Source organism: Zonotrichia albicollis, chromosome Z (assembly GCF_047830755.1).
Source record: "Zonotrichia albicollis isolate bZonAlb1 chromosome Z, bZonAlb1.hap1, whole genome shotgun sequence".
NCBI classification, from domain to species: domain Eukaryota; kingdom Metazoa; phylum Chordata; class Aves; order Passeriformes; family Passerellidae; genus Zonotrichia; species Zonotrichia albicollis.
This window is the reverse complement of record NC_133860.1, coordinates 43873171-43897650: the sequence shown is the minus strand read 5'-3', so window position 1 is coordinate 43897650 and position 24480 is coordinate 43873171. Positions and strand designations below refer to the sequence as shown.

Genomic DNA, 24480 nt, shown 5'->3' with positions numbered 1-24480 from the left:
TTTCTCCAGGCGAAACAATCCCAGCTCCCTCAGTCACTCATTACAAGACTTGTGAACCAGACCCTTCAGAAGCACCATTGGCCTTCTCTGGACATGCTCCAGCACCTCAATGTCTTTCTTGGAGTGAGGGACCCAAAACTGGACACAGGATTTGAAGTGTGGCCTCACCAGTGCTGAGTACAGGGAACAATCCCTGCCCTGCTCGTGCTGCCACACCATTGCTGGCACAGGCCAGGATGCCATTGGCCTTCTTGGCCACCTGGGCACTGCTGGCTCATGCTCAGCTGCTGTCACCAGCACCCCCAGGGCCTTTTCCTGGGGCAGCTTTGCAGCCACTCTGCCCCAGCCTGTGGCACTGCCTGGGCTTGCTGTGACCCAAGGGCAGGACCCAGCACTGGGCCTTGTTGAACCTCACACCACTGGGCTCAGCCATGATCCAGCCTGTCCAGATCCCTCTGCAGAGCCTTCCTGCCCTCCAGCAGGTCAGCACTCCCACCCAGCTTGGGGTAATCCACAAACTTAGCAAGGGTATGCTTGAACCCCACATTCATCAATAAAGATATTAAACAGGGCTGGGCCCAGTGCTGACCCCTGGACAACATCACTGGTGTCATCAGCCAGCTGGATGTAACTATTCACTACCAATCTCCAGAACAGGGCATCCTGGCATTTTTTTATATAGGAAACAGTGCACCCATAAAGCCATGAGCTGTCTGTTTCTCCAGGAGAATGATGTGGGGAAATGGTGCGAGAAGCTTTGCTAAAGTCCAGGAGGACAGAATACATAGCTTTTCCTTCTTCCACTAAGTGAGTCATAAAACGAGTTCCTGTTGGGGGAGTAGAACTTGCCTTTCACAAACCCATGCTGGCTGAGCCCGATCCCCTGCTGAACTGTTCTATACAGTCTGTGTGATGGCACTCAGGATGAGCTAACCCACAATCCTCCTTCCAACCCTTCTTGTAGGTGGGAGCCATATTTTCCCACCTCCAGTTAACTGGGGCCTCCTCAGACATCCAGGAGTGCTAGTAAATTATGGAAAGCAGCTCAGTGAGCACTTTCACCAGCTCCCTTTGGTACCCTTGGATGGATCCCATCAGTCCCACAGACTTGTGCAGGTCTAATTGTTGTGGCAGGTTGCTGACTATTTCCCCTTGGAGTATGGTGGATTCATTTATCTGGTTCCCTGTCTCTGTTTTCCAGCTCAGATGCTTGAGCATCCTGAGAACAACTGGTCTGCCTATGTAAGATTGAAGCAAAGAAGGCACAAAGTACCACAGCCTTTTCCCCATCATTCAACACTAAGTTTCACCCCACATCCAACAAAGAATGAAAACTCTCCTTGGCTCTCTTTTTTATGTGCATGTATATATGGAAACATTTTGGACTATTTTTTGTGGGAGTAGCTGGATTAAGTTAAAGTTGGGCTTTGGCCTCTCCAGTTTTCTCTGCAGCCCTCCTGAGGGATGCACTTACATGAATGTGTGTGTTTGCATGCAAGTATCTAACCAACCAGGCAAAGGTTTGGTTGGAAAACTAGACACATTTTCCCTCTATCATCTGTGACATGCTGATTCTATTTATAACATCATTCTTGGAAATGCTGGGTGGAGAGCATGAAGGTGAGTGGAGCACTAAATACACTCCTATTTCTATTTCAGGAAGCTCCATGCTGGATAAGCCTTCTTCCAAAGATAGATGAAAGCACATCTCTGTGACCTAGTTAAGCCATAGGCAAGAGAAAGGTTTTTATCTTAAAAACCTTTCTGCAAACAGACTGTTTCCTTCTAAGACTGTAGACTCAGTAATTATCTTTGAGATAAAGGTGTGAAACTAAAGGCTCAGTGACAAAACTCTTAAGATGGAAAGTTTAGACAAAAGGATCAAACAACTCACAAAGAAGGAGGACTAACTAAAGGAAAAATTGAAGGATATCTAAACTTATGACTCAACACCCACACTGGATAGAGGGAAAAGATAAAATAATTGCTTACAACTTGGACAAGTAACTCATAATTATACCACAACATTACTTTCAGTTGTTAGTGCACTGATTGGAAATAGTGTACATATATATACACAATATCAATTCAAGTAATCATGGAATATCCTGATTTGCAAGGGACCCACAAGAATCACCAAAGTCCAACTCCCAGCCCTGCACAGGACACCCTCAAGCATTACTCCATACACCTGAGACAACCTGAGTTGTCCAAATGCATCTTGAACTCTCTGTCAGGTTTGGTGCTGTGACCATTTCCCTTGGGAGCCTCTTCCAGGGCTGAACCACCATCTGTATGAAACATCTACTCTTGATATTCAAACCAAATGTCCCCTGACTCTGTATCAGGCTATTTCCTCAATTCCTCTCACTGGTCACCAGAGTGAAGGGGTTGTTACCTGCCCTGCCTCTTCCCCTCATGAGGACGTTGTAGACTGCAATGAGGTCTTCCCTCAGACTTTTCTCCAGGCTGAAATAGACAAATGACCTCTACTGCTCTTCATATGGCATCCCCTCAAGGCCCTTGACCATCTTAATTTATGTCTTTCATATAACATGGTACCCAAAACTGCAGATGATGATGTCTGTGTGCGTGCATACATATATATGTAATATATGTACGCATGTTTCATCAGATAGAATTTCTACCGGCTTTTTATCCTAATGTTTCCTTGTCACCCTAACTCCCTAGTCAAAATAAGGAACAGTTAGATCTTGAAAACCCTTTGGGTATAAAGGTTTGGCTTATTAAGAAGCGAAAAGGGGTAAGGGACCCCCCAAATATTGAAAAATCCTCAACTTCTTTCCAAAAGAAAAAAAAATGCTTTTAAAAATCCTTTCTAGCAGAGTAAACTCGCACAATTTGAACACAACACTTATAGATCAAAACTTTCCCTATAAGGTATGTAATTCAAACATCTTCCAACCTTGTCTCATTTTTCCCCACCAATAAAGGTACACAATTCTTTAGATAGTGCATAGTAATTGAGGACCCAGCTATGTTATTTACTGCTTTTGTTGGAATATTGAAATGCTGCCAAAAGTACACAGAAATGACAGTGAGTTGTTTCTAATTGCTTTCTTGTTTCTTGGCTGCCAGTTAATCCCCTCTTCCACACATAGCTTTGTGCGAAGTTTCACCCCTTGAAATTACTAGAAAGAAACATTTTCCTTGCACTACTAATCTTTGACTGCTTTCACTGAGCATATGGGCTCATTCACTGGCCACAGCTACATGCATCACAGGACCAATCCTACAAGGGAAAGTGTTTTTAGTCAGCAACCAGCACAATCAGAGATATGCTGTATAATTCAACACAAGAGGACTTTAAAAGAAAGTAGAAGTCTATATATGGATCACCTTGCTGTTTTTTCTACCCCTGAAACCACCATGATAATGTATAAATTATTTCTTCTTTCATTCTGGTGACAAAGCCTTGCTAATTTGAATAGAGGCATGATCTTAACTATGTCCAGAACTTAAATCCACAAAAACATGAGTTCTGACAAAACCATAGAAGAGACAACAGGTTTGACCCCAACACAAAATATACTTAGGGAACAGTCCCTTTTTCTTTAAATAACTTCAGCAGAGAACTTTAAAGTTTTAGTACAGGTCCACAGTACTCTTTTTCTACCTGGCCCTGGAGTAGCAGATGTCATTTTAATGTTCAACACCAAGGAGTTTGAATTCAAATTTTTTTGCATTATTTTAATATTTATTTTTATTTACATATTTTTATATTCAAATATCACTTAGGTACCTTTTGCATTTCCTATATAAGAACTTTGAACTTCTTTCTTTCTGTAGAACTTATTATTTAAAATGTAGTGCTATGTAGTGTGATTCCAAACATTGGACGGTCATAGAAAATTCTAGCTTTTATCCATAATAGACAAGCCACTAGGTTTGAAAGGCTGGTTTGGAGACTCACTGAGACAGGGATTTCCATCCTGTACTGGTCCTTACACATAAGACAGCCCACTAAACTGAGCTCTCCAGAACTAAAGTCAGTTTCTGTAGAAGAGACAAGCATCCTCAAGTTTTATTTCTTTATGTAAATGGAAATACAGTGTTTTGAAGAACAGAACTACAAATTAATTCTTCCTGCCCTTTCAAAACAAGAAAATAAAAGTTAGAGTGACTTGAAATAGTTGTTGAGGAATTTCTGAAATAGAACTCTATGCAGCAGCTAATATTCTTGTTAACTTCCATGAAAGAGGAAGAGAGTTAATGCAGAATATAAATCACCATTTATTTTCTCATGTCCACTCATTTCTAAGACAAAGGATTATAGAAAGTATGTAAATGATGCTATTCATGCTACAAGCAAATACGTTGTTACAGTTTCCAGTTAATATCCAGTACTGGAGTCAACAGCAAATTTTCCTAAGAATTCAGTAAAATCAAGATTCTGCTTCCTGGACAAAAGAACTTTCTGTCTATAGACAAATAACATGTCCTGCCATAAAAATGTGAGGTTATGAAGCTTCTCCAATTTAAACCCTGACTCAACAGTTCTGATTGTTCTCCTGGGCAACGCAATCATAAAGCCAGAAATAAGGCCAAGATGAGTAAAAGAGATATGACAAAGGTTAATGGGTTACTTTATTAGGACATTTGCACTTATGTTTGCTCTTTCAGAATAAGATGAAACACACAAAGTGGAGTAGGTCAAAAGGGGGCCAAATTGGCCAAACAACTTCTCTTCTCTGGAAGAGAAATTCCATGGTTAATTGAACATGTAGGACTGTAGAAACCATGCCCTGTAAGAGTGCAATTCTGCTCTCCTTTTGAGGCCTGAAATATGGGTGTCTATAAGCAAAGAATTAAAACTAACAGCTCGTTCTGTTGGATGTGGTGAGGATTCCCGACAGATTTAACACTATTATATTTCTTGAGCTGAAGTTGAGCAGTTGGTGAGCTTCAGCTTTATTGAACAACCAGCTGGGTTTTTTTTCAATCACTGATTCTTGTCAACTGTTATTATGGCGATAATTATCATTATCTTAATAGGTTTAATGAGCTCTCAGCCTGCTCTTCCAAATATGTTTTGGTTTTAAATGCAGTATTCAGTTATACAGCTGTTGAACTAAGCAGCAAATTATTTACACAGTTTTCTCTCATCTGCTATTTATGCAAAACTTGCATCTGGCTCATGATCTGACTGAGGGATCTTATTATTCTGAAGTAATTTCATTTCAGTAGTGAAGCACTCCCTACTCAATCTAAACAGCTTTAACTTATTTGTCAGACTTTGAAAATGTCAAGAACACCTGTACTAAGGTGAAAATGCCCATTACTGGTAACCAAGTATTTTCAGGTGGTACGTATCTGATCCCTCCTTACAATTTTCCCTGCTATTTTCCTTCAATGAAAGCATGAATCCTTCTAGGCAGAAAGTAATAAAACATGTCCATGCCCATATCAGAGTTTCTCTAAAATCAGCGTCAAACCTACCAACCTATTCTTTAGAGAAGCCAGCGCATGGTGTACTCTCTATCTCTGCTCTCCAGGCATAAATATCCACATTTCAAATAGAACATTTTGAAAAATGGACCCCATTAACACATATGGAGTGTATGCTAATAAATTCAATGTGAGTATATAAACTCTGTGTATATTATGTGCATGCAGAACTAAGTATGTATTAATACACACAAATCAGCCTTCAAGTTTCTAGCTACAATATTTGAAGCTAACTTAAAAGACTATTTATGTTTTAACTGAAAAGAGCACTTTTTCTGTCATAGTTTGGAGCTGGGAGAAGACAAAAATTTGGACTACCTAGTGAAATTTTGACTACCTTGTAAAAAAATACGGATTTGTGGAAAGTATCCAAAATCAATGAGTGCAGATATTGATGAGGAGACACAAATATAGTGGAAGTTTTTAGAAAAACAAATCTGAGCTGGCAATAATAGTCATTGAGTTTAGTCAAATACTTTTCAATACCACTTCTACAAACACTTGTTTTCTCAGTCTCACATGCATTGCAGTGAGATGTCAAATGAAGTCCATGATTTGACCATTAACTTAATTGTCTATGGAGATAAGGTTTCTTGTCTCATGCCTTTTACAAGGGATATGTCTGCTTAAATGGAGAGTGCTACCAAGATAAAGACACTGCCATATATATTTCTCTTCCTTTTTTGGATTATCATCACTAATAGAACTGGAATTGGAAATAAGTAAGCAATTGTTCATGAAAATGATCTGGAATGACTGAAAATGAGAAGTGGACCAGATCAGGTTTTTTTTTCCTACATTAGTATGATAGTACAAAGAAGATTACTGTCTTTTCACTTCTCCCTGGGAAATTACCTTCATCTGCTGGTAGTAGGCTTCAGGATAAAACTTCTTCTTTCCATCAGCAAATGTGAGGGTTTTTTTCTCAGTGAATGCTTTGTAAAATAAAAGTGATAACCTCTGTCATTCATCATAGGACATAATCAGACCTCAGTAAGGCCTGCGGGAAGACTTCCAAGGGCATCAGAAAGTACTTCTCACAGTTTGCCTTATTATTTGTTATGGGTTCTGTTGCCCAATGAAATAGGAACCCATCTATTCCTCAAACAAATGAAAAAAATACTTATATCTTCAGAACATATGTCAGCAGGTGGCAACCTCTGCAGACAAGCTTAATGAAAATCAAAGGATGTTAGTTGATTAAAAATCTGACAGCTTGACCTGACACAGAAAACAGATACAACAAGAAATGAACTGTCAAGGACATCTTATTTATTAATTTTTTCTCCTTCATTTGCTATTTTGGTATCATCCTAGCTTCTAGTTTGAAGATAAGTCATTTTAGATATGCCTTCTGGTCTAAGGGCCTCCTATCCAGCATAGCTCCATTGATATTGTCTGGGAGGTGCCACCAATACAAAGAAATGGGTCTTCTCACAGGAAACTGTGCAGTAGAAAGTCTCCCTGCACTGTCATTGCTTCTGCCAAATTTTAATATTTTAACTTGCATAATTTTTTTGTATATTAGCTGAGAAATGCAGAAGTTGAACATACCCATTTGCCTGCACTGTCTTTGAAATCATAATGGATTTGTGTGTAACTTGTATTCACTTATTTCATTGTTTGTATTCATTTTCAGTGAGCAAGACACTATGAGCACTTTCACGGGAGTATAGTTACTTTGGTATTCATTCTAATAGAGGAAATGCCTTAAAACAATATCAAAATTATACACATTCATTTTTTCATAACTTACAGATAATTTTTACTTTAATAATTACTGAAAGTATGAAACAAGATTTTCAGATTTCCTCTGCTGAAAGTCTGGAGCAGTCCCACCACACAGCCTGCCAAAGCTGGGGTACTGTTTGTGGCATCAGATGTGTTTATAGGGTTTATGGCATAATTTGTGTTCCATGATTGCATTGATTCAATTTAAACCAAAACTAAGTTGACAGATGCTGTAGTGAGGTAGCTGCAGATCTATTTCTTCTCTCATGTATGAGTGCTTAGTTGTCAGTTTAGCAAAATGGTTTGCTATCCCTCTTGCTGCTTTTATGTGTGCTCTGTCCTTCTTCTAGAGACACCTTTGTTACCATTTTCTCTACCCTTCTGCCACCTAACAAGGGTGTGGGTGAGGGTGACAGAGCAGTATGTCTGGGTCACCCACAGACCATCCACCGCAGGGGCTTACGGGCAGTGCCTCTAGCACTACTTAGCCCTGTGGACCTCTCTAGTCATTTCAGGTCATTAACAAAGTCGTTTTTTGAGTATAGTTTGGAGTGCTGGTTTGGATCTTTATTTTTCTTTTTCTTATCCTTCTTTTTTTTTTTTCTTTTCTTCCTCTTCATGAGTTTTCTTAGTCCTTCTCCTCCCTCTTCATTTCTGTATTCCACCTGGTGTTCATTCCCTCTCTATTTCTCTATTCTGTTTGCTAAAACAGAACACAGAGGCAACCTGCATAATGAAACACATGATCAGCATGATCAGCAACACAGAGGCTGCCTGCATAATGAAATTAATGTTAAGTCAACAGACTCTGAAGTAATACCTGTTTACACTAAGTCACCCCAAACCACAGCCACACATGATGGGAGCCTGCAAGGCACAGCAAATTATATGGTCTTAAAGTGTGTAAACGGACCAAGATATTTTACGTCCTCAGCTGAGCACCTGCGTCTGCCTGATTTGCTGGTACTGCCATGGAATTCGAAGCTGCCCTGGAGCGTAGGGCAGCAGGAGCAGCGGCTCCCGACCAGGCCCCGGGCCCGCAGTGCAGGCCCGCCCCTTCCCCTCCCTCAGCGCGGCGCGCTCCGGCCGGGCCGCTCGCCTTTCGGGCCTCCTCCACAAAAACCGGCTAAGCCTAGCTCAGGGGAAACAGAGCTTCTGGTGAGGCACAGGGCGATGTAAAACCAGGCATGTCAGCCGTGTAGCTAGCCCAAGACACTGGTCTTGGGAAGAATACAAGAAACAGGAAGGCACGTTATGTCAACTTTCCAGCCTGATCTTCAGGCATCTTTAAAAACTTCCCGCAAACAGATTGTAACCTGAGGTTACACCCGGGAGGAGTCTAGACTCCAGAGGGTAGGAGTCTGCAGCCCCTAACAATCACATCTGATTCCCTTCCCTCTGCTCCCTGCCCCTTGGCACTTGCACTTTTATTAGCCTAAAGGCCCAGCTCCAGCCGAAGGAGACCAGAGAGACCAACACAGGCTTTAGGCAGGGCACTTCCCCTAAGAGGTTACAGATGTAGGTCCAAACACCATGGGAGGGAAATTAATCGATCTGCTGTCTTGTGCCTGTTGTATTTTTCCCTAAATTTTGTTGTCAGTGTATATTCCGTTGCATGTAAGTATTCTTACAGGACTTGGTTCCTGAGAGTATTTGGGCATGGGTATCCTGAGTTTTCAAACCCTGCTCAAAGCTCAGGGCTGACAAGATCAGGTTTGCCATAATGGAGATATTTGCAGCACATGTAGTAGTAGAAGAGTTTCAAACGTGCAAATTGGTGCCAGAAGACAGGGTGGAAATGCAATTTGATCCTGCCCTCGCTAGGCATTGGAGTTAATGATGGATTGACCAGCTCAATTAATTACTCAATTAAACAGCTCTCTTCCTAAGCAGCCTACTTAATTCTCTCTCTGACATCATCTGTGTTACACTGAAATAATTATGGAATATCTGGGGTGTAGCTGAGAACAAGATTTGGATGCTTTGAGGTGATGACAATTAGACAAATTTCTTCCTTTTCTTAAGTGGGTAAGGCGATTTTATGATGTAGACTGTAACCATGGATATGTCCCTGCCTTTATAAAGTATGTGGAGTCACTTTAATCACTGTTTATAGAAGTCCTATCACTCCATCCCTGTTTCCTGTCTATCCCATATCTGCCAATGCAAATTAAAATGATGCATTTTTGGCATTGTGGAAATCCTATGTATTAAATACTTTTTCCTCTGGAAAATCACCAAATCATGTCCGTGTGGCTTTAGGGTTTTTTTCTCTCCATACAGATATAAAAAGAGACAGGGTGAACAAAAAGAACAAATGAATAATATGAATATTAGGAAGGGTTTTGTAGCAAAATAGTAATGTTTGACAGAGTGTGGAGTCCTTAAAGAACACTTTGGATATAATCTTTCCACCAACAATGCACAATCATTAAACACTATAAACAGAACAGAGAGGGTTTGGGCTGTTAAGAAAAATAACAGAGCTATGAAGAACATCCAAAATTAGAATGATCAAAAAAGCATGGCCTTCCATAACCCTCATGCTGTCCTATTTGAGCTTTTATTTTGAAGGCAAACCTTTCACTGGCACTCATGACCTTTAAAAGGGAAATACACTGAGCTTTCCTTCCTACTGTAATCCCTGTGTCCTTATCACCTATATGGAGGCCAGAGAGATGGTCTGTTCTCCTCCCATCTCTTTGTTGTCTTAAAGGGTAGCTAAGGGCCACCTTCAGCTTGGTTCTTCAAGCCAGTCAGCTGGCTCCCCCATCAGCAGTTAATGGCACTTTATGAGTGGCACATGTACCTCAAAAAAGAAAGGACGAGATAAAATGTGTACGCATGATTGGAAAAGGGCCAAGGGATTAGAGGATTGTATGGAAGAGATTTTGTAAAAAGTTTCCGAAACAGATTAAGTTTTAAGTAAAGGTTAGGTTTTTTAAAACGTGGAAGAGTATAATTAGTCCTCAGCAGAACCATTGCTTTTTTGTATTTTTTTTGTGCTCAATTCCTTGTTTCACACAATTCAAAACTCATAGTGAAACTGAAGGTTGCTAAAGTGGTAGGTACCATGTGTTTCAGTAAGACATGTTCTATCCTACAAGAACTGAAAGAAGAGGATTTCACCCACAAAGTGACAGAAGTGAGTATATATTTGTATGTGTGTGTATGTGTGTGTGTGTATGTGATTTATATCTGCTACCAAACACTTATCAGTGTCCAGTTATTAAAGGTAATCACCAGATAATGCTTTCCTATTCATTTAGAAAAGATGAATACATTTTATTTCAGCTGAAGACTGAGCAGATTTCTTGCTGGAAAAGCTGCTTGGCTGTAAAGACTGATTAATCCTTATTAGCCTCTATTACTCACTTGTAATTAAGCTGGCTTAGTAATGACTTAGATGTTTCCTTCTGAACCTAAGTACAACAGAAAACACAGTAAAGGAATTAGACATATCAGTGCTGTTCCTAGGACACCACTGTGTGTATTTTGTTGAGACCCAACAAGAAAAAAATAGGAATCATATCAATAAGAAAGCATTTTAAAGGATTCTTAAGGCAAATTGCTGCACCATTGGAAGGAACTTCTTTTGATATATCTGCATTGTGATTAGGGAGCTCTGCTTTCCAAACTGTCAGAGCAAAAAACTTCTGTTAAAGCTTTGAAACTGCACTGAATATGTATTTATTGTCCAGAAAAATTATTGCTTGCACATACATCTCACAATTTTATTCAATGAGGGTTCTTTTCTCAAAAAATTATTTACTTTGAAGAGAAATGTGTTTACTTCTTCAGTTCCAGCACAGAATGGCATTCTTGTCTGATCATATGAAGTACCTGCAAGAAGTAGTTTAAGATACCTTCCTCTCTGCCATTGCCCTTGTGTCGCCAAACTTGAATCTTGTCCTTGACTGAACAACAGAAATTCTTTCCCTCGCTGATCCCCAAAACACATCCTGCGTTTTGCTCTTAATGATTCTGTTAACTGTAGAAAGTTTTAAAAATAAGCACTAGTTTGTTGCCAAAACTACAGAAAACCTGAAATTCAAAACAAATTCTATCTTGCTTCTACAATTTTCATCAATTAGAAAACAAATTTCTTTGGTCAATATGGGAAAAAATTCTTGAGTTTAATTATTTTAAACTGAAACAGATTTAAAGTGCTAGTTTTACTGAATTCAATAAAGTAGCATATTGAGTGGGAAAGACATCTCAGACTTAGCCAAGTGTCACCAGCAGATACTGAAACAGAGACTAGAATCACAAATAAATAAGCAATTCTTTTTTGCCAAAAAAAAAAAAGTAAAAAGAAAATCAGCATAATTTGAAACCTTAAATTCTGAACATTTCCCAAACCACTCTAGTATTAATCCTTCCTTCATCATGAGTGATGACCAATCCCTGCCCATACCTCCACAACCCCATCCTGAGTCATTCTATCCAGGACCTTTTCCCCAGAAAAAACAAAAATCACATATGAAAACATGTAAAAATTAATAGCAATTATTGCAGTCTTTTAGGAGAAATAGCAGGTAAAGCTCTGGTCTGAGCATGGGAACATTACCCAGTGAATTCTGTCACGACTCGCTCTCCTAACCAGATTCATTGCCTTCCAGTGGGAGCCTCTTCATTGTTTTTTAGCAGGAAACAAACTAGTCAAAATTCTTGCAGCAAGTCATTAGGGTAAACTCTGAGTCCTGATCACTAATGATTTCTGCAGAATCCAGCGATAGCCATTCAACTGCATTCCTTACCCATGTCTGAAGTTTAAGTGAGATTCACTTTCTGTGGGATGTGAAAAAATTAATTAATATGTTTGAAATGAAAGATTGGTACTTCCATTTTTCTGGCAGAGGAAGAGGAGTTGGTGAGCACCATTCCTCTGATATACGTGACTCTTTCTGTGACATCCTGACAAAATGTTGCCTACAGACACAAAATTATTCCAGAAATCTGGATGACTTCACATTGTGAGTGCAGCATTGTGCAGGAAAACTGTTTGATATAGCATTCATACTGCTGTGATTCCTTGCTCTGTAGTTCTATAGAAAAAAAATATTTTCCTTCTCATTTGTAAGTGGATGGGCTTAATTTCTGGTGAACCTATGAACAAATTGTTGCCACGTGGCTATTCGAGGAGGTCTTCTGCAGTTTTATGGAATCCCTATCACAGGGCTTGGTTTTGGAGAAATGCAGGATGGTCTTCACAGCTTCAGAAATCCGCACTAAGGAACTGACGCAGTGTGGGCTTGTGTCTACCAGATGCCTCAAACAACTTCTGCTGGTTCTTAGAAGCTGACAGATACTCTAAAAGCAGGTCATTCCTTCCCTTTCCACCTCCTGGTATTGTTTTCATTACACATGTACTCTAAATACTTTCCAGCAAAAGCAGACAAGTAGAAAAATATTATGCTAACTGGAAGTATTGTAGGACATATGCTGCCTTTTCAAATAATGCTCTCAAATAATTTTTATCTGGAGCTGAAAGACCAAAGCTGAAACACTATATGCTCTAGAAAGCAGCACAGAGAAACAACTAAACCTGAAATACTCGCTACATTCCAACACATCCATCTGGGATACTTTTTGATTTGTTCTAGATCCCATGTATTTCATGTTGTTAAGAGCAAGTCTACCTCTTACTCTTTCCAATTTGAAAAGTTTTAAGTGGCATATCCAGCACAGACCCCGCCATGAAACAGGAAGTCTTTCATCACTGCAAAGAGGGTCTAACAGTTACATTGCAACCCTAAAAAGGGAAGACTGAAGTATAATTGGCTCTTTCACAACCAGCGATAGCAGCAAACAAATTTAAAGAATGACTAGAAATCATCTTATCCTTCCCAGCCAAAACACTTGTGCCTTATCAGAGGGGCTGGTGTCAGAACAGGAAGGGGCAAAGCCACATGGTTCTCTCCCAGAATCACCACATCTGGTCCTCTGTTGTGGAAAGACCAAGATTCTTCCATGCAGGGAAATTAGGTGATGTCTATTCTTCATCAGGCCTGCAGACAGAGGACTGTGAGGGTCTTGCTGTGTATTAACATCACTTCTGCTACAGCATCATCCAAAAAGCACAGCTAAAAATGTGTGCTCCTTCTCACAGCCTTGCTTTCAATTTTAAATCAGTTTTACCTGTTTCAGCAAAATGTGGTGTTATCAGTGTAGGAGACTCATTTTAACCTATCACTTTTAGTAATTAAACCAATCATCAACTCTGTATTTTTCAGTGTTCTCTGAATTCTAGTGGTTCTAATGGTATGCAGATGAAAGCTGGGTGTTTCCAGGTTTACTTTTTTGAAAATTGACAAGGGAAAAATAGGTTTTTGGGAAATACACTTCTTACTCAAGACTTTTCCTTTCAAATTAATCAATTTAATTGCTGCATATCCACAAAGTAGAAGGAAAATCTGTTAGGGTTTTAGCTTTCATGGTAGAAGAGGGAAGAGAAATTAAAAATAGGGTGGTATTTTTATCCTACATTTAAATAATTAATAACAGGTTTTTTCTAACATCAAAAGCAGGAAATTAGAAATGAAAGTAAAAAGAAAAAAAACCAATTATTCACATAATTTCTTCTCATAACCTCCAGAGCACAAAAATATTTTCTTTTACTCCATGATTACTTAGCTTAATTACTACCAGTGACATTACAGTTTTTACAGTGCATTAAGAATTGTTGGTTGAGAAAGAAAATACTGTGCTTCACTTATCAAGAGCACAGTAATAAGTATAAAAAGTTTTACAGAAACAAGCAAAAGCGTTTTGACACTTGGAAGGATCTAAACCAAACATTAAGTAATATTTTTTACTGTATCATTAGTATTTTAGAAGTCAAGCAAGAAGGATCAGTCCCTGTCAGGTAGATACAAACAAAAAATACACACCCAGCATGCAACTCAATGCATGTTTTAAATAATTGCTGAGGAGTAACTTAGGCCTCTTCACTGGATAAAAATCTGAATGTCATTTATAAAATGCCACTGCGTTTTTACAGCAATGGAAAGCTGCAGTCTCAATTTCAGAATAGCAAATTTTCAGCAAAAATAAGGCCATCTCTTTTTTTTCCCCCGGATTTGTTTCTTTCTTTGCAAAAGCTTGCATTATTTGTGTCTCTATAATTCTTTTTTCTCCAAGATGACATTCCTTTCTTTTTAGTGATCTTATGAGATCGTAAGCTAGATCATGGAAAATTACTGGTCATAAGAAGAAAGTAACTATTTTGTTTTAATAGGTGGTTTATTTTTAAAAATTTGCTGGGTTATAAAATTAATCCATCAAGGAAATTAATAACTTGACAACAATCTGTAGCTGTCTCACAGCACTTACAAGGTCTGTTTGATGAGCTGTTTGATTGGATCATTGGTACCAAAGAACATGCATTGGTGCTCAAAAGCCATGGATCATTTCTTATCAGCTAATAAAAGATGTTGCCTTACACACCATTGATTTGTGTCCTTTCAGCACAGCCACAGAAAATCCCCATTACCTTATGCAGCCTTTACTGCTTTTGTTTCTTATGATGAGATTCTGCTAACATGTCCAGCAGAGTGGAGCAGTCCACTCAGAAACTTTTCTGCACCACTGAGTCTTTGCCATTTCAAAGATTGAAAACAATATAAATTCTGTCTGAAATCCATACTCTTCTGTCTCAGTGTATGGGGCTTGAATTGGCTTGCTTCCATGATTCATTGCCTCATGCTTATCATGTTCTAAATCCTGTGTATCTCTCTGGCACTACTAGGAACAGCACCTTAAAGACATGACACTACATTTCTCTGTGAGATGCACATCGTGTCTTTCAAACCATCACTTTCTGCTTGGCACCCAGATAGTCCTAAAACAAGGCTCTCGTGGTGTGCTTTTTTCTGAGAATGAAAAACAATTTAAAAAACAAAACAACAACAACAAAAAAACCCATACACAAACAAACAAACAAACAAACAAACAGAAAACCACCTTGAGATTCAGAGCTTCAAATTATCTCCTGGCCAAAAATGTACATTAGGCATGTCAAAATTTATCTGGAATGTAACTCAGTGCTACTATTCTGCATCCAAAAAGTCTCAATAGTTTACACCATTAAAGAAGCTGGTATTAAATATAAAAAGGCAATGATATTTACAGAAAGACATGTCTTAGCTTCTATGCTTTTTGAACCTGACCTGTTAACTTGGGATTTCCACCGGCTACAAATTGTTTCTGTAGCCTCTCAGCCGTTACTGGTATAGGTTTATTTTTCTATTTCCAAACAAAAGCAATAATCTGCTGAATTTTATTTCATTATAATTGAGAACACATCAAATGGAAATAATAGCTTGAAATAATTCTCTGAGGAAATATACATACACTGACTTATCATTTACTTATGTTACATAAATAAATATGGCTATTATGAGTAGAAGCAGAAAGACTTTTAAGCAAAATAAACACAAATTGTTTCTTTTTATTATTGGCTTATAATTTTAAGAGTTGATTTATTAACCATTAACAGTCCCGTCTCTTACAAACATTGGGGTGAATAACTGAAAATTCATTACACAAATATTTAATTTGTGCCATAAACCAGTAGCTAATCTGCAGCCAATACAGACTCAGACTCTACCTTTCTCTGCTGTACATATCTCAGTGACGTAGGAATAACCTGTCGGCCAAAAATCACCTTTCTGACACCTTAGGAAAGATATTAGACTGTTGTACTAAATCATGTTACAGTGGTTCTGGCAATGAATTATACAACGTAAAAATAAATAAACTCAAAAGGATTGCAAAAATGTATTTTTAAAAGGAAAATAAACCTAATAGGTAAAATATAAGAATGAAATTCAAAATTCAAGTCTGTTTTTTACTGTCAAATTACTTAGCATTCCTTTTAAAAAGGTTTCTCTGTGCTTATTATTTGGGACTGGGTTTTAAAACAGTAGGTACTCCTTTTGTTCACCTACTATGATTTGAACAGATTTGTTCATATTTATGTATTTCAGATGATCTCTCAGAGAAAGGATTTATTGTATATATGATCTAAATCAAGAAAACACAAATGTTTATCATCTTTAGCAAGAAAACCTGGACCTAAAGGCTGCAGCTTAGTTTTACTTACATGGCAAAATTAACTTTTGAACCAACCAGACCAAAAATTTAAAAGTGATTGCAATCCGGACTAATACCCTGCAATTTGAACAAAATACTGCCACAAACATAGAGCTTATGTAATTTTCTGTGTGTGTTTGGAAGTCTCCTCACTTGATGTAAAAACTGGAATTCCAGGTGTTTGACATGTCAAAATAGCTGTCCAAATCATGCCTTTAATTTGAATCAGTATATATTCACATAAAAATAAACCCAGATATCTCAAGGGGAAAATGTGGCAGATGGTTCTCATGTCAAGACCTGGCACACATTTGTTATTAGCAGATAACAAATTTTTTGTGACTTAAGTATAACCAAATAAACAATTAACTCGTACCTAACTAGTCTGAGTGGCAGCATTAGGCTAAGGAGCTCAAGAAAAAAGTTATTTCCATCTCCTTTGGCAAAGCCCCCTTTGGCTGCTCCCAAAGCAAAAGAAATCTACAACTTACCCAGAAACTGGGCTGAATTTCTGGTAGATCATTCCTCCTTATGGAAAAACCTGGAGAAAGACGCCAGATAGAGGAAGGCAGAAAGTCCTTTCCACTAGTTTTCTCAGGGAGGGCTGGGAGCAGGAGGCTGTCCCAGGGTGGAAGCGCAGCCCAGGTACCCTGTCAGGAGCAGAATTTGGAGCAGGGCAGCTGGAGCTGCCTGACAGCCCTCTGCAGTATCTGCCCACTGTTTGTAGCCTCCCTGTCTGGGCTCTGGGCATTCTGCCCTTCAGAGGACCCTGCACTTCGGAGAGCAGAAGCTTGAAGAAACAATCATAAGATGAGCAAATTGTCCTTTTGCAAAGAAATGGACACCTCTCCTATTTCTTGCCCCACCTCTGCATTCTGCTCATATGAAAGAGTTCAGGGGGGGATTTTTCTCACACACTATTTGAAACATACTCTTGCATTCAGTCACCCATTTCACATGAAAATTCTAATGATTCTGATACATTTATGATCAATATGAAAAACATAACTGATGTCTAAAAAGTTGTGAACAGATATACAATTGAGTCCATCCTATTACTGATGTTGGTGTTCAGCCTCAGTGCTGTTATGTACTGCACAACATGAACTTTTGTTTTGTTTTTTTCCAAGTGAGATCCAGGAACCATCTTACCACCTCCGAAATGCCATTGTTCCTAGACTGATCATATACACAGATGAGGAGAGATAAACATGTGTAGTCCTAAACACAATGCAGTTTGAAGGAAGCAAAACCAGCCCCAGTAATTCTTCTCTCAGTATAGCACAGGTTGGTGTGTTGGAGCAGACTTCAGTACTGGCAGATGATAAATGAAATACATTGATCCCCATATGACACAGCTCCTCTCTATATTTTAGCAATGGCCCAGTGAATCTTGCTGAAACCATTGGGATAAAGTTAGTGAAGCCTGTAACACGATTCTCGCAGCAGGACTTATATACGCAAAATCCACAGGAGATTATATTATGAATATTATCAGCCTCTTTGGAAAATACTTTCCTATCTGCATAGACTAAACCATATGTTAATAGCACCAGTATCTAAAAACCATACTATAGGTATCTCTAGCGTAAATAGACTGCTTATTAATGCATATGGTTATTATTTTATCGTTTAAATGTGTATCTAATTAACTCCTTTTCTTAATACTAACACATATATATATATATATATATATATATATATATATATATATATATATATATATATATATATATATAACTTTTAAAGAGTTAACCATAAAAGCATTTTACTTAACTTACCAGTTGTTGAAGGTAGAAGGAGTCTTGCCCTAAACACTACCTGCTCTGATGTTTGTAATATCTGTCTCTCTCTCCCGCTGTCTCCCTACCCACCCCTCCCCATGCAGAGATTGCAGTAAACTTAGAAAACTAGCAGTGACAATGTTTCAAATGACTTAAGAAGGAGAACAGGAACAATCATTTCGTTCTCTTTTTTTTTTTTCAGATGAGTACAGTACCTTCAGAAAGAAGGAAGGAAGGGAGGGGAGAGGAAGTCAACAACCCTTTGCTTTCCTGCAAAAAAATAAGGAAACAGCAGATAGCAATCTCGTTTTCTCTCAAACAAAATGTTTGGAAAAATAAATATATCCAATCCAAAAGGAATTCCCCAAGTATTATATCTGCATTATTGGCTTCATAAAACCTTCTTTACAGCTTGTTATGTGCAACTACATGAAATTAATTTCCGAAGTAGTAGGTAGGAATAAGACACCCATATCTTATGCAGAACAATTAGCTTTAAGCTTGCATTGATAATGAAGGCTTTTAGTCTAGAGAAAGACTAATCATAGATGTATACACAGATCTTGTTTCCATGGTGATATAGGTAAAAAAATACCTAAAACCCCTGTTTAGAGTGATCACAAGAAAATAGCACATTGGCTATTTATAGAACACTGTGGGGGAAAAAGAAGGGTGATGAAAGGGGTCAGAAAAAAGGCAAGGATCATAGCTTGATACTGGCAGTGCAATAATGAGTAATTGATCTCAAAGAATGGCATTATAGAAGGCATACTGATTTAACCAAACAGAACCAATGTACTATGTTCTAGAACAGATTTTATACTTCATTTGTTTCTTTCGTTCTTTCCCCATTAAACATATTTTGACAACCAGATACTGGCCAGCTGGCAGGAGTTATACTTGGGATAAGTTTAGCCCATTGTGCTCCACTGTGTTTTTGTTTGCTTGTGTCTTTCCCCCCAACTTTATCTATCATCCAAAGGTCACTTAGAGTGATTAGATGCTCCCTTCTCTTTCCCATTAATTTTTTTCATTCTAACACACTTGCCAGTAAATACCTTCACACTGCCATGGAGCTGTGTCTTTAGTTTGTCTGGTAACACAGTAGTGAATATGGAGCTGCAATTCAGCTTGATTTTTGTGAAAGGCTTTTAAAAAAGCCCTTTCAAAAGGCCCTCTCCTACATACTCTATATCCAGTCTTTGCTCTGGTAGCAATATCTAGATCAATGCTGCTGAAATAATTTGGATTACTGCTGTAAATCCACTTTTAGTCGAAGAACAAGTTAGTATGTTATCCCATAGAGATTACTGTTTCTTTTATTGTACAATAATGAGAATTTATGACCTTTAAACCAACATAGGAAGTAGTTCTTCAGCACCTGTGTTCTTTCATGTGATTCCTGGTGCTATTTCCTGAAGCTATCTAGAGATTATTTGTTTGGAGACACTTTTATCTTAATATTCAGAAAATTAAATCTTTGATAGTGGGCATCAGCATCTGACAAAGCATGGCAGGTGCTATGAGTGGTCTTCCAACACCCCCAGAGTTTTCTGAACTGGGCAAAACCATATAAAAGCAAAAATATGCAATGCATATTATATATTGCCTTGAACCACATAAAAGCAAAAATATGCAATGCCTATTATATATTGCAAGTGAAGTCCTTTGTTCTTCCTTGGGAATGGAGGTCCTAATCAAAGAGATATCCTCTGCATACTGAGCACACGGAAAGTAAAGAGGCATGGAAAGCCAGCAAGTAATGTATTGTCCTGCAGGGTCAGCCTAATAGCACAAAACATGTAATTTTATTTCAAAATTGTTTTTATTTGTCTTCAGGATAGTAGCAGCTTCCAATCTATTCTAGATAGTTTAATTTATTAATTTTCTAGGCACAACAAGCTAATGAGACCCTGTATGCTGTCATTATGTAGCATTTTTCTTTTTCTTAATTGGGAACACAATGCAGAAGCATATTTGAAAACCTATACTGATTAAGATAGGATCATTCTTAAGTAAGTCTCTGAGCATATGTGATAGTCTGTGTAGTCCTCTGTGAAGTAATTAATTGTCACAGCTATCCTATACTTCTTCTAAGAGTCCTTTCTTGAGGACTGCAAAGCTAAGGAGCTGGAGAAAAATATCTATGAAGTACCTTCAACAGGACTTGGCAATTCTGATTAAAGGGGACTGTGAGAGACCCCTACTTCGGCAAGGACAGCAGGAGATATAAGGTCTTCCTTCATTTAATTCTATCTCCTGTTCCATTGTCAGCAGCCCTTACAACTTTCCAAGAGGTCAGAGCTTACTTAGTTGCCCCAGCCAAGTCCCAGCATGCAGCCACTGAAGTACTTGACCTGTTCTTACTTTTGCAAGTTTCTCCCAACTGCTGACAGAAAATCACAACCAATGAGGAAGGGGCACTAAAACTGTGATTTTCATGCCATAAAAATACCTTTCAAGACCATGTGTTTTGCAATGCATTGTCTTTTGCATGTCAGGTCAATGTGCAATTACTGACGGTGGAGGAAAAAAAAAGCATGTACAAAATCATTAGTATCAAGTGGTCATGCAAATCCAGGAAAAAGGCATAATATTTACCCAAGTTTTAAGGGACGAGTTGGTGTGGCTTTCGGAACATTTCTGGAAGAAATATTTGCCTGTTTTTCTGTTGTTTTTTTTTTAACCTTTTCTCAGTCTACTGTCATCGGAATGAAGGCCCTGATACACAGATTCAGAGAGGTACAGTGTCAGCCTCAATGCAGTCAGATGAGCACTGTTGAGTGTAAAAACTTCCTGGGTCCAGTGCATAATGTCCTGGAAGGAGTGGTCATGAAAAAAAAGCCAGTATTGTGTTGTTCATGGTCAAAGTAAATTCTAAAGATCAAGAAGATTCCTCTAGTACTAGTCTGCATGATTAGACTAGACCTTTAATTTGATTAGCATATATGAAGTTAAGGCCTTTTTTTTCTTTTTTGCTTCATTGAGGAATAAATTTTGTTTCTCAGTCTCTTTCAAATAAGGAATACAGCAGGGATACTTTCCTATATGTTCAAAATAAGAATAGAATAAACAAATTCAGCCTCTATCCAGTATAATAGGAGACAATGCAGAGGTAACTGCACCAGTAATAATATCCCACTTCATCCTGAGGAAATCAAACCAGAGGCAAAGCCTAGACAAATTTACTGGCTTTCTTCATTGCTTTAGGACAATAATCATATATATCTGAACTGCCTGTGAAAAAATAAGATTAATGTCTTCCTTCTGATCTACAGCACACCTGTGGCATTTTAGCCGAGTAAAAATAATACAGTTCTCATTCAGAGACAAAAGTACTGAAGGACACGTAATTGTTTTGCATAAATCCCTCTCTTATGTGCTTTCCTGGTCTATTTTCTGCATTGCATGTTCAACAAAGATTGTTCAGGAACAATCTGGCCGAAGGCTAATGGGACCAGGTACAGGCTGAGTCTAAAGAACTCCACCATGTGGAGCACATAATTCTAGTTACAAATGTTATGTAATGTTTTGCAAGTTATTGTATTGTGACAAAATAAACATGCATACACTGGCATGTATTTCATTGAGTTTCTCAGTTTATAATATATTAGAATGCTAGGAGATTTTCCAAAGGTTTTATGCTACTTCCTATCTTTCATTATTATAGTATGACCAGAGTATTCTCATGAGTATGTGTATGTTGCACAGCCAAATTTACTACTGTTTTATCCATGTATTCCTTACTTTTGAGAAATAGGTAACACCCAATTGCCAATTTAAAGAACAGTTAGCATTTGCAGACTCTAACCTCTGGACCAACCACTATGTGTCAATTGTTTTGGAGAAATTTGTATTAAAGAGAGCAGTGTTCCTGGCAATAAATACCTTACTGTAATTTAAAGTGGCCTTTAAAACTTATCCTGGGCCAGGATAATTTCTGGTAAATTACATTGGCTGCAGTCTTTTAAAGACATGCTTTTCCTGTACTCTGTATGCAATCATCACAACTACCTTTACTAAGACAATGCGATCAAAAGCTATTTTAAAATTAGGTGATCTGATTAAGAGGATGTGTTTTTATCTTCTAACATGCATCAAGTTAGGAGAGCAGGACTGTGAGCCTTATTCAGTCAGAGGTGGACAAGAACCTGGCTTTGAGCACTATGTTTGGATTTGGTGTCACAATGAAGATCTGTGACATGTGGAAATGGACAAAGTATCCACCAAGTTTTTTGGTGGTTTCTCAAAATGGCCACTTGACAGCAGTTTTACCTGCAGTTTTACCTCTACTTAGATGGGAAAACAAGTCCAGCATTTGTTGTGGTCTTTCTTGGTTATCTTGCCCAGTTAAGTATGCTCATGGACTCTGATGTCTGATTAATGTACCGTAGTACTGAAATTACTTAATATGTTTAGAGGTGAAGGCCGGGCATCTAAAATGAGTGACTCTCCACAAAATATGAAGAAAAGGCATTTTTGCGCATTCTTCCTTGTATTGTGATGTTTCATACCTTGTTAGGTCTAATAATAGAACTACTTCTTCTGGAAACCTGACACTCTATCTCAAGATTAATTTGAAAAGAGTATGATTTTTTTTTTTTTTTCAATCAGTGTCCAGCTGCTGTACACTTTTTACACTAAAGGACTGCTGTCCTTTAGTTTCTGACACTTTTCCCAAAGTGTCCAATGATTGTGCTACTGCTGAAGTTCTGTGGGCACTTTACAAAGGCCCTTTCTGACAGCAAAATGAAGAAGTGCTACCTAGTGTTGCACCTCTAGACAGTGGAGACAAAATACTGTAGGGAAATGTGTGTTCCATACCAGTGTGAGTGGTGCTAAATTTTGTCTCCAAGGCTTCCTTATATCCTGGGTGTGGGAGGGTGGGAGAGAGGGAGGGTGAGAGGGAGGAAGGAGGGAGAAAGGAGGGAGGGAGAGAGGGAGGAACTGAGTTTGGGGTTGTTTGTTTCATTATTTTGGGTTTGGATTTTCTTGTATTTTGAGGATTATTTTCTTTGAAATACTCAGCAGAGCAAACACTCCTGAAGTCCTCATTCATATTGATGCTCTTATTGACCTCTTTAAGACTTCTCCTTAACTGGAGATAATTATGTTAGGCCCCATACATGTATTAAAGACTACAGCCAGTAGTCACAATGGAAACTAATTGAATGTGATAGAGCATGTGGATTGACACATGAACTTAGAGTACTTCAAAGCTGTTATCAATAAATAAAAACTGAGTGTTATGATATGTAGCGAATAATAATTTGGAGGAAAGAAAAGCAGACCTCTTAGGTTTCTTAGATTTCCTCTTTTCTTCCAAAAGCTGAAATGGGTTTAGTTTTCAGACTGTACTCTTTTTATTTTAACAAAACACTTCTGCTAAGACTGCTATTGTTGTGCAAAAAAGCATTTGGTTAAGATTTAAAGCACAGGAAAAAAAAACCACTTACAGGAAAAAACTCAGACTACACTAGAAGTCTTGTTACTAGGATTTCTTTAGCTCTACATTCACCTTTGGTCCATCAGGGCTGCTTGCTTTGGTTCATACACCATAAGCATTCTGTGATACAACTCTGCTGGTGATCCTTCTGTATGAGCATACCACCAGAATATCCCTTCTGAGAAGTTGCCACGCATGCAACTGTGTTGCCGGGTTCCTAAATATTTATGAAGAAGCTGTCTGTGTCCTAAAACTTCTTTAATGCAATAATTTTTAAAAAACAACTCACAGATTATGAAGGTCTTTTCCTTTTCTTTTCTTTTACTTCTCCCATGTCTGCTTGAAACACAGATTTCCTTTTTATCTTCCTTGCCAAGAGCTGCCACTGAACCAGATACATGGAGAGATAGTCATGAAGCTCACCTGTGTGTTAACAACAACAATTTGCTTCTATAACCTACAAGGTGAAAAGTCTTCAGTCTCTGGTGCATCTCATTTTCTCATCAACACAATGTCACTGAAGGATAAGATTTGAAGCACTTTGCAATTGCAAGACAGATCGCAACCTATTGAAGAATAAAGTGGGAGATAAACATTTCATAAATGTATCACCCATTCTTGGAAAGCACAAAAAATATTCATTTTGTAGGCTTTTTATTGCATTGTGTATATCTTTGATATAACAATCCTAGCCTCATGATTCCCTTTGCCATTCCCTTGGAAGACAGAAGAAACTCAGGCGTGGCCATTTATGTCAAATGGCCTCTTCAGATGAGTACCACAAAGGACATGTGTGCAAGCACACAGCAGTGCTTGCTAACAAGGGACCTCCCCATGCCCCAGCCACAGCCCCCTGCAGGAGGTGGTCGATCAGGAGAAGAAATGCTGGGGGATTTTTGCTCCCTGCACCAGCTGGCAGCACCTGCTGCTGGAGTTCAAGGGAGTGGAGCTTCT

The 24480-nt window shown here is 38.5% G+C and overlaps 1 protein-coding gene across 3 annotated transcripts in view; it reads right to left on the bottom strand.

The window, feature by feature from the left end:
* ZNF366 (zinc finger protein 366) overlaps positions 1 to 18217 on the bottom strand; it is a 36682-nt gene extending 18465 nt beyond the window's left edge. The window contains exons 1-2 of one of the 3 annotated variants that reach the window (XM_026794327.2): positions 18078 to 18217; positions 16788 to 16946 (exon numbers count right to left, since the gene is read on the bottom strand). The gene's annotated coding sequence lies outside the window, so the exon portion shown is untranslated. Of the gene's footprint in view, positions 1 to 6324; positions 6405 to 16787; positions 16947 to 18077 lie in introns of all 3 variants that reach the window. The other 2 variants (XM_074532399.1, XM_005488285.4) reach the window with 2 other exon arrangements.
* Positions 18218 to 24480: the final 6263 nt, after the last annotated feature.